This window comes from Scyliorhinus torazame, chromosome 5, assembly GCF_047496885.1.
Source record: "Scyliorhinus torazame isolate Kashiwa2021f chromosome 5, sScyTor2.1, whole genome shotgun sequence".
Lineage (NCBI taxonomy): Eukaryota > Metazoa > Chordata > Chondrichthyes > Carcharhiniformes > Scyliorhinidae > Scyliorhinus > Scyliorhinus torazame.
In genome coordinates, this window is record NC_092711.1 from 295980552 (window position 1) to 295994418 (window position 13867).

Here is a 13867-nt window from a genome sequence, read left to right on the forward strand (position 1 = left end):
ACATCCTCCCCTGCACTTGCCCTCGTGAAAATCTCCCCCAGTATCGATCCTCCCCGCCCCACCAGCTCGCCTCGTAGGCCCATCGAAACCTGATAACCAGGCTCCAATGTCCGCAGCCCTCCTCTCTCCTCACCTCCGTTCACTAGCCGACTTTAGTTAGCTAGCGCGGGTAGTCCCCCTCTCCCCAAAAAAAGCATACTGTCCCCTCCCACCCAGTCCCAGAGGAAAAAGAAAAACAATCTACCCCATGCAATTCAATTAAATAACATATAGCCGTTGCAACAAAAAGAAAAGGAGCAAAAATGCCAATCAAACCAAACAAAAACTTAAACTCTTGATGCGCAATCAATTGCACAAAGACGCAGATTGGGTACAACTGTGACTTTATTGCAGTCAGATGCGTGGCCTCCTGCTGTAGCTGGCGAAATGGCAGGGCAATGGAGGTCACGCATATTTATACAGTTCATAGTGGGTGGAGCCAGCCGGCAGGGACTACCGGCGAACCTGTAGTGCAGGTCCTACCTTACATCCCATAATACAGTGGTTCACCACACTCACCCCCTGTTAAAAATGAGTGCGGCGGGGGTGATGTGAAACTATATACATATAGTGCAATTGTGTACAGTGTTAAGAATGGGGAAAACAAGGAAGAAAAAAAGAAAAGTCCATGTTGACGGTCCGGAGTCCGTCAAAGGTTCAGCAGATCAGGTGCTTTGGTGCTTCGTTGGGAGCGGCGTAACGGTGGTGGCGAAGTCGGTGCTGGCGGTGGTGGAGGTGGCACCGGTGGCGGTGCTGTTGCTGGCCAGTCATCGGGGAACTCCGGGAGCGTGCCGAAATCCTCTTCGTCCTCTTGTGCGGGAAGGGGGGGAGGGATTGGTCTGGTGGGGTCAATGTTGGCGGCGCGGTGGGAGGGGGGGGGGGCATGGGTGGGGGAGTATGTTGGGGTGGAACTTGATGGTGCCAGGTCCCTGAGTGAGACAGTATCTTGGCGGCCGTCGGGGAACTCCACGTAGGCATATTCAGGGTTGGCGTGGAGCAGGTGAACCCTGTCCACCAAGGGGTCCGCCTTGTGGAGTCGGACGTGCCTACGGAGAAGGACCAGTCCTGGAACTGCGAGCCAAGTCGGGAGCGACACCCCGGATGTGGACTTCCTGGGGAAGGTAAAAACATGTTCATGGGTGTGTTATTAGTGGCGGTGCACAATAGTGACCAGATGGAGTGTAGAGCGTCAGGGAGGACCTCCTGCCAGCGAGAGGCTGGGAGGTTCCTGGACTGTAGGGCCAGCTGGACGGCCCTCCAAACCATCCCATTCTCCCATTCTACTTGCCCGTTTCCCCGGGGGTTGTAGCTGGTCGTCCTGCTGGAGGCGATACATCTGCTGAGCAGGAACTGACGCAGCTCATCGCTCATGAATGAGGATCCCCTGTTGTTGTGGATGTAGGCGGGGAAACCGAACAGAGCGAAGATGGTGCTGAGGGCCTTGATGACGGTGGCAGACATTATATCGGGGCATGGGATGGTGAAGGGGAATCTGGAGTACTCATCGACCACACTGAGAATGTACGTGTTACAGTCGGGGGAGGGGCCCTTTGAAATCCACGCTGAGGCGTTCAAAGGGGCGGGAAGCCTTCACCAGGCGCGCACGGTCCGGCCGGTAGAAGTGCGGCTTGCACTCAGCACAGACCTGGCAGTCCCTGGTGACTGTCCTTACTTCCTCGACGGAGTAGGGCAGATTGCGAGCTTTGACCAGATGGTACAATCGAGTGACCCCCGGGTGACAAAGGCTGTCGTGTAGGGCCCGGAGTTGGTCTACCTGTGCGCTGGCACATGTACCTCAGGAGCGGGCATCTGGGGGCTCATTGAGTTTACCGGGGCGATACAAAATCTCCTAATTATAGGTGGAGAGCTCGATTCTCCACCGCAAGATTTTATTGATGTGTTGGGTGCTCTGGAGCGGAGTAGAGATAGGGGGGGACTGGTGCTGCCCAACCTCTGTGGATATTACTGGGCCGCCAATGCGACGATGGTGCGCAAGTGGGTGATGGAGGGATAGGGGGCTGCATGGAAGAGGCTGGAGACAGCATCTTGTGTGGGTACGAGTCTGGGGGCGCTGGCAACGGCACCACTGCCGCTCCCTCCAAGGAGGTATACCATGAGCCCGGTGGTGGTGGCTGCCCTCAAAATTTGGGGGCAGTGGAGGCGGCACAGGGGGGAAGTGGGGGCCTCGGCGGGGACCCCATTACGGGGGAACCACCGGTTCACCCCGGGAAGAACAGGTGGAGGGTTTGCGGGGTGGCACAGGGCAGGGATACAAAAGTTGGGGGACCTGTTTGTGGATGGGAAGTTTGCGAGCCTGGGTGAGCTGGAGGAGAAGTACAGGCACCTTCAGGTACTTACAGGTAAGGGCGTTTGCCAGACGGCAGGTGGTGGAATTCCCGCGGCTACGGCCACACACAGTACAGGACAGGGTGCTCTCAGGGGGGTCGGTGGGAGTGGGGAAGATCTCGGAAACTTACCAGGTGATGCAGGAGGAGGAGGAGGCCTCGGTGGTGGAGGTAAAAGGTAAGTGGGAGGAGGAGTTGGGAGAGGAAATTGAGGAAGGGATGTGGGCAGATGCCCTGGGGAGGGTGAACTCTTCCTCATCGTGCGCGAGGCTCAGCCTCATACAGTTTAAGGTGCTGCACAGGGCACACATGACCGGGACAAGGATGTGTCAGTTTTTTGGGGGTGAGGTCAGGTGTGTTAGGTGCTCAGGGAGCCAAGCAAACCACACCCATATGTTCTGGGCATGCCCAGCGCTGGAGGAATTTTGGAAGGGCGTAGCGAGGACGGTGTCGAGGGTGGTAGGATCCAGGGTCAAACCGGGCTGGGGGCTCGCAATATTTGGGGTGGCAGAGGAGCCGGGAGTGCAGGAGACGAAAGAGGCCGGAATTCTGGCCTTTGCATCCCTGGTAGCCCAGCGAAGGATTCTTCTTCAGTGGAAGGATGCGAGGCCCCCAAGCCTGGAATCCTGGATCAACGATATGGCGGGGTTTATTAAATTGGAGAGGGTGAAATTCGCCTTGAGAGGGTCGGTACAAGGGTTCTTTAGGCGGTGGCAACCATTCTTAGACTTCCTGGCAGAGCGGTCGACATTGGTCAATGGCAGCAGCAGCTTGGGCGGGGTGGGGGGGGGGGGGGGTTTACTTTGTTATTGTTTTTGTTATTTACACTGAAGGGTCTGAGGGGGTGTATACACCTGTTGTGTTAAGTCGGGGTGTTAATGTTAATTTATTATTTATGTACAGCGGGGAAGGGGGGTATGGAGGGTTGCTTTTCTGGACTGTGTTTTGTACTTAACCCTGTCGGGTTTCTTTTTCATTTTGTTATTGATATTTTATGAAAACCTTTATTAAAAATTATTTTTTAAAAAAAGAAACTGTTGAACATACTTTCACTGTAGGTTAACATGATGTTAGATTAAACTAAAGACCTATGCCTGTCCTAACCAGTCTATGCACTCAGCACATGGTGAGGATCTGTGCTGTAAGCTGTAAGCTCTGTCCTTCTGAGAGGCTGCATCCCGAATGAGCGGGAACTCTGATGCCCTCTGTCTATATAGTGAGTGTGCTCTAACTGGTGATTGGCTGCAGTGTTGTGTGTGTTGATTGGTCTTGCTGTGTGCCCATCAGTTTGTGTGTCTGCACCATGATATACTGGTGTATATTATGACATCCCCCCTTTTATAAAAAATGTATGTGTGTGGCAATAAATAATGTGTGGTGAGATTGTTCCTAACTACGTGTGGGGTGCGAAGACATATTTACAGGACTACGTACATGAGAACTAAGCTATTTACATGGGAAGTTGCCTGGTGCAGAAAAGCAGTATGCAACAAGAGTAACGAGATCAACACTATATACAAACCAGGGAAACAATCAAACAAAGCAACAAAACAATTCAGAGAGTCCATAAATTCGAAAAGTTCATAAATTTAGTCTCTGAGGTGGGCGACAAATTCTGGTTGACACCACTCATCGTCCGGATCGATGCTGTATAGAGGCTGGATTCTTTGCTTCGGCGACACCCTGTTTTTTGTAATGAGACCGACTCGAAAAGGCGCCTTCGGGTCCTCGGTGTCAGTATCGGGTAGCAGGTCCGAATCGGGCTCGGTGACCGTGGGTTGAATGGCCCGGACATTCCTACGAGGCTCGCTGGAGCGACGAGAGTTGGCAGGCTGATCTGATCTGCATAAAGCAGCATAGTGGCCAAGTTTGCCACATCGCAGGTATCGTCGGGATTTGGTAGGACATTGCCCCTTTAAGTGGGCGGAGCCACAGTTGCCGCACGTTGTAGCGTCAGTACGTTCGCTGCGCCACTGCGCATGCGCGGTGCGGTCGTACGTGGTGCGGCCTGCGCAGTGCGTTCGTCGACGCCGCCGTCCCCTCGTTCGGTGCGCACAAGCGCGGGAGTCCACGAAAAGCGCGCGAAATGGCCGCCCTTATCCAGGCTGAGGCCCTGGAGTTGCTCGATTGCTTGGACCTGTTCTGCCTCGTGGGGACCTTGCCGCACCGTTTCAGCCGCATGGATGTGGGAATAGCGACTAGTGGCGTGTTCATGTAGCACGCAGGTCTCGATGGCAATCGCTAGGTGAGCTGCTTTACCCCGAGGAGCTGCTGGCGTAGGGGGTCCGACAAAACACCGAAAACGATCTGGTCGCGTATCATGGAGTCGGAGGTGGGCCCGTAATTACAAGACTGCGCAAGGATGCGGAGGTGGGTGAGAAAGGACTGGAAAGGTTCATCCTTACCCTGCAAACGCTGTTGGAATACATAGTGCTCGAAACTTTCATTCACCTCGATGTCGCAGTGACTGTCAAACTTAAGGAGGACCGTCTTGAATTTTGATTTATCTTTACCATCAGCAAAGGTGAGAGAATTGAAAATGTGGATGGCATGTTCCCCGGCCGTGGATAGGAAGAGAGCGATCTTCCTGGTGTCTGAGGCAGCTTCCCTGTCTGTGGCTTCAAGGTAGAGCTGGAAGCGTTGTATGAATATCTTCCAGTTGGCCCCTAGGTTACCGGTGATGCGGAGCGGCGGCGGCGGGCGGACGCTGTCCATCTTGCAGGATGGCTATATGCTGTATGCTGGTGGAAGGCAGATCACTTGCAGGTAGGTCTAAGAAGTTCTAACATCTTTCAACTACTGGTACCATGATGTGTTGTGTGCTCAGAATCCGTGGAACACATCCAGGCCACCAACACTTAAAATAGTACAACACTATTTTATTAAGTTAGAAACTATTGAACATACTTTCACTGTGGGTTAACACAATGTTAAATTAAACTAAAGACCTATGCCTGTCCTAACCAGTCTGTGCACTCAGCACATGGTGAAGATCTGTGCTGTAAGCTGTAAGCTCTGTCCTTCTGAGAGGCTGCATCCCGAATGAGCGGGAACTCTGATGCCCTCTGTCTATATAGTGAGTGTGCTCTAACTGGTGATTGGCTGCGGTGTTGTATGTGTTGATTGGTCTTGCTGTGTGTCCATCAGTTTGTGTGTCTGCACCATGATATACTGGTGTATATTATGACATTTATCATTTTTGATCTTGCCCCGCTGTGTGTTATTGAACATGAAGGCTACCGACCGTTGGTCAGTGAGAAGAGTGAATCTCTTACCAGCCAGGTAATGCCTCCAATGCCGCACAGCTTCAACGATAGCTTGGGCCTCCTTCTCGACGGATGAGTGTCGAATTTCAGAGGCATGAAGGGTGCGGGAAAAGAATGCCATGGGTCTGTCTGCCTGGTTTAGAGTGGCGGCAAGGCGACGTCTGAAGCGTCGCTTTCTACTTGAAAAGGCAGTGACTCGTCCACTGCACGTATCCCGGCCTTGGCGATGTCTGCTCTGATGCGGGCGAAAGCGTGTTGTGCCTCGGCCGCGAGAGGGAATTGGGTGGACTGACTGAGTGGGCGGGCCTTGTCCGCATAGTTTGGGACCCACTGGGTGTAGTAGGAAAAGAACCCCAGGCAGCGTTTGAGGGCCTTGGGGCAGAGGGGGAGGGGAAGCTCCATGAGGGGGCGCATGCGTTCGGGGTCGGGCCCGAGAAGTCCGTTTTGGACTATATAGCCGAGAATGGCTAATCGGGTCGTGCGGAACACACACTTCTCTTTGTTATAGGTCAGGTTGAGAAGAGTGGCAGTGCGGAGGAATTTATCGAGATTGGCATCGTGGTCCTGCTGGTCATGGCCGCAGATGGTGACATTATCTAAGTACGGAAAGGTGGCCCGCAGACCGTACTGGTCGACCATTCGGTTAATTTCCCTTTGGAAGACTGGGACCACGTTTGTGACGCCGAAAGGGACCCTAAGGAAGTAATAGAGCCGACCGTCCACCTCGAAGGCAGTGTATGGACAGTCCGACTTTCGGATGGGGAGCTGGTGGTAGGCGGATTTCAGGTCAATTGTTGAGAAGACCCGGTACTGCGCAATCTGATTGACCATATCAGATATGCGTGGGAGGGGGTACGCATCGAGCTGCGTGTACCGATTGATGGTCTGGCTGTAGTCCACAACCATCCTGTGTTTCTCCCCAGTTTTAACCACTACCGCTTGGGCTCTCCAGGGGCTGTTGCTGGCCTCGATAATACCCTCCTTAAGCAGCCGCTGGACTTCGGACCTGATGAAGGTCTTGTCCTGGGTGCAGTACCGTCTGCTCCTGGTGGCAATGGGCTTGCAACCCGCAGTTAGATTGGCAAAGAGGGAGGGGGGGTCGACCTTGAGGGTCGCGACGCCGCAAACGGTAAGGGGGGTAGGGGCCCGCCAAATTTGTGGGTGAGGCTCTGGAGATTGCACTGGAAGTCCAGGCCCAACAAGAGTGCAGCGCAGAGAGTAGGAAGGACATAGAGGCGGAAGTTACTAAATTCTACGCCTTGGACAGTGAGGGTGACTGTACAGAAGCCTCGGATCGGGACGGAGTGGGATCTGGAGGCTAGGGAGATCCTTTGATTGTTAGGATGGACCGCGAGGGAGCAGCGCCTTACCGTATCTGGGTGTACGAAGCTTTCGGTGCTCCCGGAGTCCAGCAGGCACAAGGTCACGTGATTTTCACCATCATCGTTGCGGTGGCCAGGTTGTGCGGGCGAGATTGGTCGAGCGTCATCGAAGCGAGCTGCGGGAAGTCGTTGGATGCTTCGGATGGCGAGCGTGTGCGGTCCCGATCTCGGGATGTCCGGAGACTTTGTGGGGAACAAAATAGCGGCGCCCATGGTGTGCACATTGCGGGGTCAGGACAAGATGGCGGCGCCCATGGGGCACACGTGGCCGAAGGGGGACAAGATGGCAGCGCCCATTGGTCGCACATGACCCCGGAAGAGAAGATGGCAGCTCCCATTGTGCGTTTGGCGTGGGGGAGGGGGCGATAGTGGGCGCAATCGCAGCGACTGCGCGGGCCTGGCACACAGCCGCGAAGTGGCCCTTCTTACTGCAGGATTTACAAACGGCAGTGCGGGCCGGGCAGTGTTGGCGGGGGTGCTTCTGCTGACCGCAGAACCCCCGGGGTGTGCGGATCGGCGTGAGGCGCAGGCGTATTGGGAAGGCAGGGCCCCAGCTGAGAAGGTCGTCGGCGGGGTCCAGGAGGGGTAAAGTCTTTTCTGGCGTCGGGCGAGTGCGGATCCAGCTGCAGGCGATCGGGTTTGATTCTGATATCCATTCTGTGGAAAAATCTGACTGCAATAAATTGATGCGCAATCAATTGCACAAAGACGCAGATTGGGTACAACTGTGGCTTTATTGCAGTCAGATGCGTGGCCTCCTGCTGCAGCTGGCGAAATAGATTATCATCATAGAATTTACAGTGCAGAAGGAGACCATTCGGCCCATTGAGTCTGTACCGGCTCTTGGAAAGAGCACCCTACCCAAGGTCAACACCTCCACCCTATCCCCACAACCCAGCAACCCCACCCAACACAAAGGGCAATTTTGGACACTAAGGGCAATTTATCATGGCCAACCCACCTAAACTGCACATCTTTGGACTGTGGGAGGAAACCGGAGCACCCAGAGGAAACCCAGGCACACATGGAGAGGATGTGCAGACTCCGCACAGACAGTGACCCAAGCCGGAATCGAACCTGGGACCCTGGAGCTGTGAAGCAATTGTGCTAAACACAATGCTACCATGCTGCAATGCAATGCATATTTATACATGATGTGGAGATGCCGGCGTTGGACTGGGGTGAGCACAGTACGAAGTCTTACAACACCAGGTTAAAGTCCAACAGATTTGTTTCGATGTCACTAGCTTTCGGAGCGCTGCTCCTTCCTCAGGTGAATGAAGAGGTCTGTTCCAGAAACACATACATAGACAAATTCAAAGATGCCAAACAATGCTTGGAATGCGAGCATTAGCAGGTGATTAAATCTTTACAGATCCAGAGATGGGGTAACCCCAGGTTAAAGAGGTGTGAATTGTATCAAGCCAGGACAGTTGATAGGATTTCGCAGGCCAGATGGTACATTGGCGAGACCATGCAGACGCTGCGACAACGAATGAACGGACATCGCGCAACAATCACCAGGCAGGAATGTTCCCTTCCAGTCGGGGAACACTTCAGCAGTCAAGGGCATTCAGCCTCTGATCTCCGGGTAAGCGTTCTCCAAGGCGGCCTTCAGGACACGCGACAACGCAGAATCGCCGAGCAGAAACTTATAGCCAAGTTCCGCACACATGAGTGCGGCCTCAACCGGGACCTGGGATTCATGTCGCATTACATTCATCCCCCACCATCTGGCCTGCGAAATCCTACCAACTGTCCTGGCTTGATACATTTCACACCTCTTTAACCTGGGGTTACCCCATCTCTGGATCTGTAAAGATTTAATCACCTGCTAATGCTCGCATTCCAAGCATTGTTTGGCATCTTTGAATTTGTCTATATATGTGTTTCTGGAACAGACCTCTTCATTCACCTGAGGAAGGAGCAGCGCTCCGAAAGCTAGTGACATCGAAACAAACCTGTTGGACTTTAACCTGGTGTTGTAAGACTTCGTACCATATTTATACAGATCTTAGTGGGCGGAGCCAGCCGGCAGGGGCTACCGGTGAACCTGTAGTGCAGGTCCTACCTTACATCCCATAATACAATGGTTCACCACAACTCTACAACAATGTGAAGTCAAGTAAGTTACAATACAGGTCAGTGAAAAGAAACATTTATACATTTTCCAGCTCCCCAATCACAGTCCACAATCTCTCTTCCAGCTCCACTCCTCACTTCTGTCCCAAGCCTTCTGCCTTCATGAACGCCTCAGCTGCCCCCACCGTTTCAAAATAAAAATCTTTGGCGTTGTCCGTCACCCTCAACTTTGCCGGGTATACCATCCCAAATCGCAGTCCCTTGTTGTACAGCGTCGCCTTCACTCGGCTGAACGCCGCTCGGCTCTTTGCCAACTCCACTGTCAAGGCTTGGTAAATCTGAACTCTAGCACCATCCCACTGCACCTCCCGCTTCCGCTTCGCCCAGTTTAACACCTTCTCCTTCATGTGGTATTTATGGAAGCAGATAATTACTGCTCTTGGCGGCTCGTTTACTTTGAGTTTCAGTCTTATCGACGGATGAGCTCGGTCCAGTTCATACCCCCGGGAAGGGTGTTCACCCTCCCCCATCAACTCCGCCAGCCTCTTAGCAAAGTACTCAGTTGGCCTTGAGCCCTCTGCCCCTTCTGGTAAGCCCACAATTCTCAGATTTTGCCGCCTCGAGCGGTTCTCCAAGTCCTCGAGCTTTGCTCGGAGTCCTCTGTTGACTTCCACCACCCTCTGTAGTTCGTCTCCCATCAAGGTGAGCTGGTCGCTGTGCTCCGACATGGCCTCCTCCACTTCCTTCATCTTTTCACCCTGTTCACTCACCTCGGCCGATGTCTTTGCCACATCCACCCTCACCGGGGCGATTGCCTCCTCCACCAATGATCTCAGTGCGACCGCCATCTCCTTCCGCAACGCCTCCATGTGCCTCGCCAACTGCTTCTCCAGCTCCACAGCCATCACCTCAGTCATCCTTTCCACTGTAAGTAGTGCGGCCCCACCACGCGGTCCGGCATCTGCCATCTTGTCAGCGCTTTTACTGGTTCTCTCCTTTGGCGGCGAGCCCGCGTTTCCTCCCTTCTTCACAGCTGTTTTTGGCATTCCTTAACCACTTAATATTTTTCTTCTCCTTTCTTCAATCTCAAGATGAATAATAAAATAATATTTTTCTTTTCTTCTTTCTTCAATCTCGAGATAGATACTAAAATAATAAAATTTTAAAAATGTAAATTAAATAATTTAAAAATTATTTAAATTTTTAAAATTTGAAATTAAAAAAAACACTTTTTTATAAAATAAAATAAAAAATTTTAATTCCAAAAATCAAAGTTCAAAACATCTCCTTTCCTGGGAACGGACTTCAAACTTCCCAAACATGCATTTTCAGCGGGGGGCCACCCGGTGTGCGCTGCTCCCCTTCTACATTCGCGCTGGATTCAGGCCTCACCTCAGGCCACATTATTTTAACTTGCCCAACATTCAGTGCCAAGCTAAAACAAAACTCTAACCTTTGCCATTTTTTCTCTTATTTTTCTGTATCCTGACTGACTGCGCAAGAACATGAGGCTTGCCTCCCAACACACTCGAGCTTAATAAATACTGACCAAACGATGCATCATGTAAGAAGGAGTCAAACTAAATCAGTCCATTTCGGTGGCATTATTTTACTGTTAATAAATCTTCTTTGAATCATAATTCAAATGCATTTTTGTAATTTTTGTTTTATCTTCCTCATGTTTGACACAGAGGTGTCTGAGCAGGCGATATAAGTGGCCTCCAAGTTGCTTGAGTAACAGATGTATCTTCACTGAAAGTGGCCATTGCAAGCAACTCACCGGGTTCTGAGAATTTAAAACAATTTAGAACGCTTGCTTATTTTATCCCAGTGTTTCTGGTTTACAGCCATTTAGAACTCTTATAAATAATCACACTCTTAGCAGTCCCATGTTTCACTCTAAAGATTATTTGGTCTCAGGCAAAAGGGAAGTTGAATTTCTTTGAGATATCCCCTGCTGTAACTTCATCAAAAATCCTGTTTTTGCACTTAAATGGATTTTTTGCCAAGTTTTCACCAAGGTTACTGTATTGGTGAATGATACGACAAGGGAATTTCTAAGCTGTCGGGGTCGTGGAAGATTAAGGCCATGCATTTCCTCAAAGGGAGAGAAGGAAATATCTGAAGATGGTCGTCTTGGAGGATGCTGGTTAGATGGAAGCGCTACCAAAGACTTGAGCGGAGATTTTCGAATCATGTTTTCGACCAGAGATGGTATGTGACATAAGAAGACATTGAAGGATAAAGGCCTTAACAGCATGAGACATTAGAATGGTGTGGGTTTAAAAACATCAATGCAGTGAGCACCAGTGATGGATCAGTGAGTACATACATTGTCCAACATGGCACGTAACCGAACTGACCACGATGGTGCCAGGTTGTAACTATAATCGATTAACTGACCTCATCCAGGGCAATAGCAGAAGCACTGCAATTGACCTGTGTGCTCCTGAGTTAGAATGCAGAAACGTATCGGCCAAGTTTGCCTTTTGTGATCACTTGTATGATCAATACCCTACTGCAACACCAGTGGCCGTGGGATCATGGGCCAAAATGAATTAGCATCTTCGACAATAACAAAAAATAACTTGCACTTGCATAATAACTTATAACATACACCATTTACACACTTGTGTAAAACATTCAGGAACTGATTTTCCTCTTGTGTTTGGGACTTGGAGGAAACCTGAGATGGAGGATCATAGACTTGTTTGGAGCCTGCCCAGATTTACACTACATACCGTGCCCAGAAATACCTGTCATGATATTCAGGTAAACATCATAGCACATACATACTGATGGACAGATCAACGGACCAATCAACACACACACAACACCACAGCCAACCACAGGCAAGAGCATACACAGTACAAAACAGGGAATACGGCACTTCCTGAGCATTCCAGCAGGAGACAGCTCAGGGCACAGAGCTCATAGCAAGCCACTCAGACATCCACCATGTGCTGAGTGCCAGTACAAGATAGTATTTGGAATAGGTCCACAGATTCTAGGGTTATGATCGAACCTCAGTAACCAGTTTACCACTGTAAATAAATGTTACCAATAAAACTGAGTTGTACCATTTGTAACCGTGTTGGTTCGTCTGTGTAGCAGAGTACCCAACACACCGTAGTACCAGGAGTGACTGTAGGACCTACCTACGGATCCTCCAGAATCTGCCATCCTGCGCCATGGACACCGTCAGCACACCGCAGCTGCTACAAGTCGCTGGAAACCTCGGCGTTAATTGGAAGCTGTTCAAACAGCGCTTCCAGCTCTTCCTGGAAGCCAACGAAAAGGAGAGCTCTTCGGACACCAGAAAGATCGCCATCCTCCTCGCCACGGCAGGTCAACACGCCATCCATGTTTACAACTCCCTGGTGTTCGCGGAAGGTGAGGACAAGACCAAGTACAAGATGGTCCTTCTCAAACTCGACCAACACTTCAACGTCGAGATCAACGAGAGACTCGAGAGGTATCTCTTCCAGCAGCGCCTGCAGGGTAAGGATGAGCCCTTTCAGTCCCTTCTTACGCATCTCCGTATCCTCGCGCAGTCCTGCGGTTACGACACCACCTCCGATTCCATGATTCGGGAACAGATCGTTTTTGGGGTCACCTCGGGCATCCTACGCCAGCAGCTCTGAAAAATAAAAGGCCTCACCCTAGCCTCCGCAATCAAAGCCTGTGTCCTCCATGAAAATGCGACTAGCCGCTACTCCCAATTTCAGGCGGCCAAATCGGCGTGGCAGGGGTCCTACGCGGCCGGATCGGCGCGGCAGGCGTCCTACGAGGCCGAACGGGTCCAGGCGATCGAGTTCCTCCCGGCCCGGGGCCCGGACGAGGGCGGCCATTTTGCGCGCTTTTCGAGGCCTCACATGTTTGTGCGTGCCAAAAACGAAGTTGACACAGAGGGACGTGATGCGCAGGCGCGCTCGACGCAAGACCGAACTGCACATGCGCGGTGGCGCAACGAACGCCATGACGTCACGACGTGCAGCAACTGCGGAGCCGCACATTTAAAGCGGCAATGTCCCGCAAGAAACCGACTGCCTCCGCAGTGGCAAGATTGGCCACTATGCTGCCTGCTGTCGAGCAGCTCAACCTGCCAATGTTCCCCAATTCCGACAACCTCGCAGGGACGTGCGGACCATTCAGCCTCCTTACTACGAGTCGTGCCCAGACGATATCCAGACCAGTGACACAGACGACCGGGACGCCTTCCGTGTTGCGGTCATTGATGGGAACCGGATGTCTCCAGCCAGGACCCACCAGCCGTTGCAAGTGAACACTGTCAATCCGGGTGATGAATGGTGTGCCACCCTAACGGTCAACCCAAATTCGTCACCCACCTATTAGACTGGACTTATGAGCCTGTTTGTACATTGAACTCATAATACCGCTGTGTTAATATGTTTCTGTTCTTCCTTGTCGTTACAGGAGTTTGTTTTTGTCGTTCAACATTTCCCCGTTCTTTGTTTATAGATCATCATAGATTATCATCATAGAATTTACAGTGCAGAAGGAGGCCATTCGGCCCATCGAGTTTGCACCGGCTCTTGGAAAGAGCACCCTACCCAAGGTCAACACCTCCACCCTATCCCCATAACCCAGTAACCCCACCCAACACTAAGGGCAATTTTGGACACTAAGGGCAATTTTTGGACTTTATGGTACAACCTTGTTGTTATGTCCCACCCGACATCGCCCCTTGTATATAGTTTAGCCCCATGTACATGCTGTAGATATTGCACAC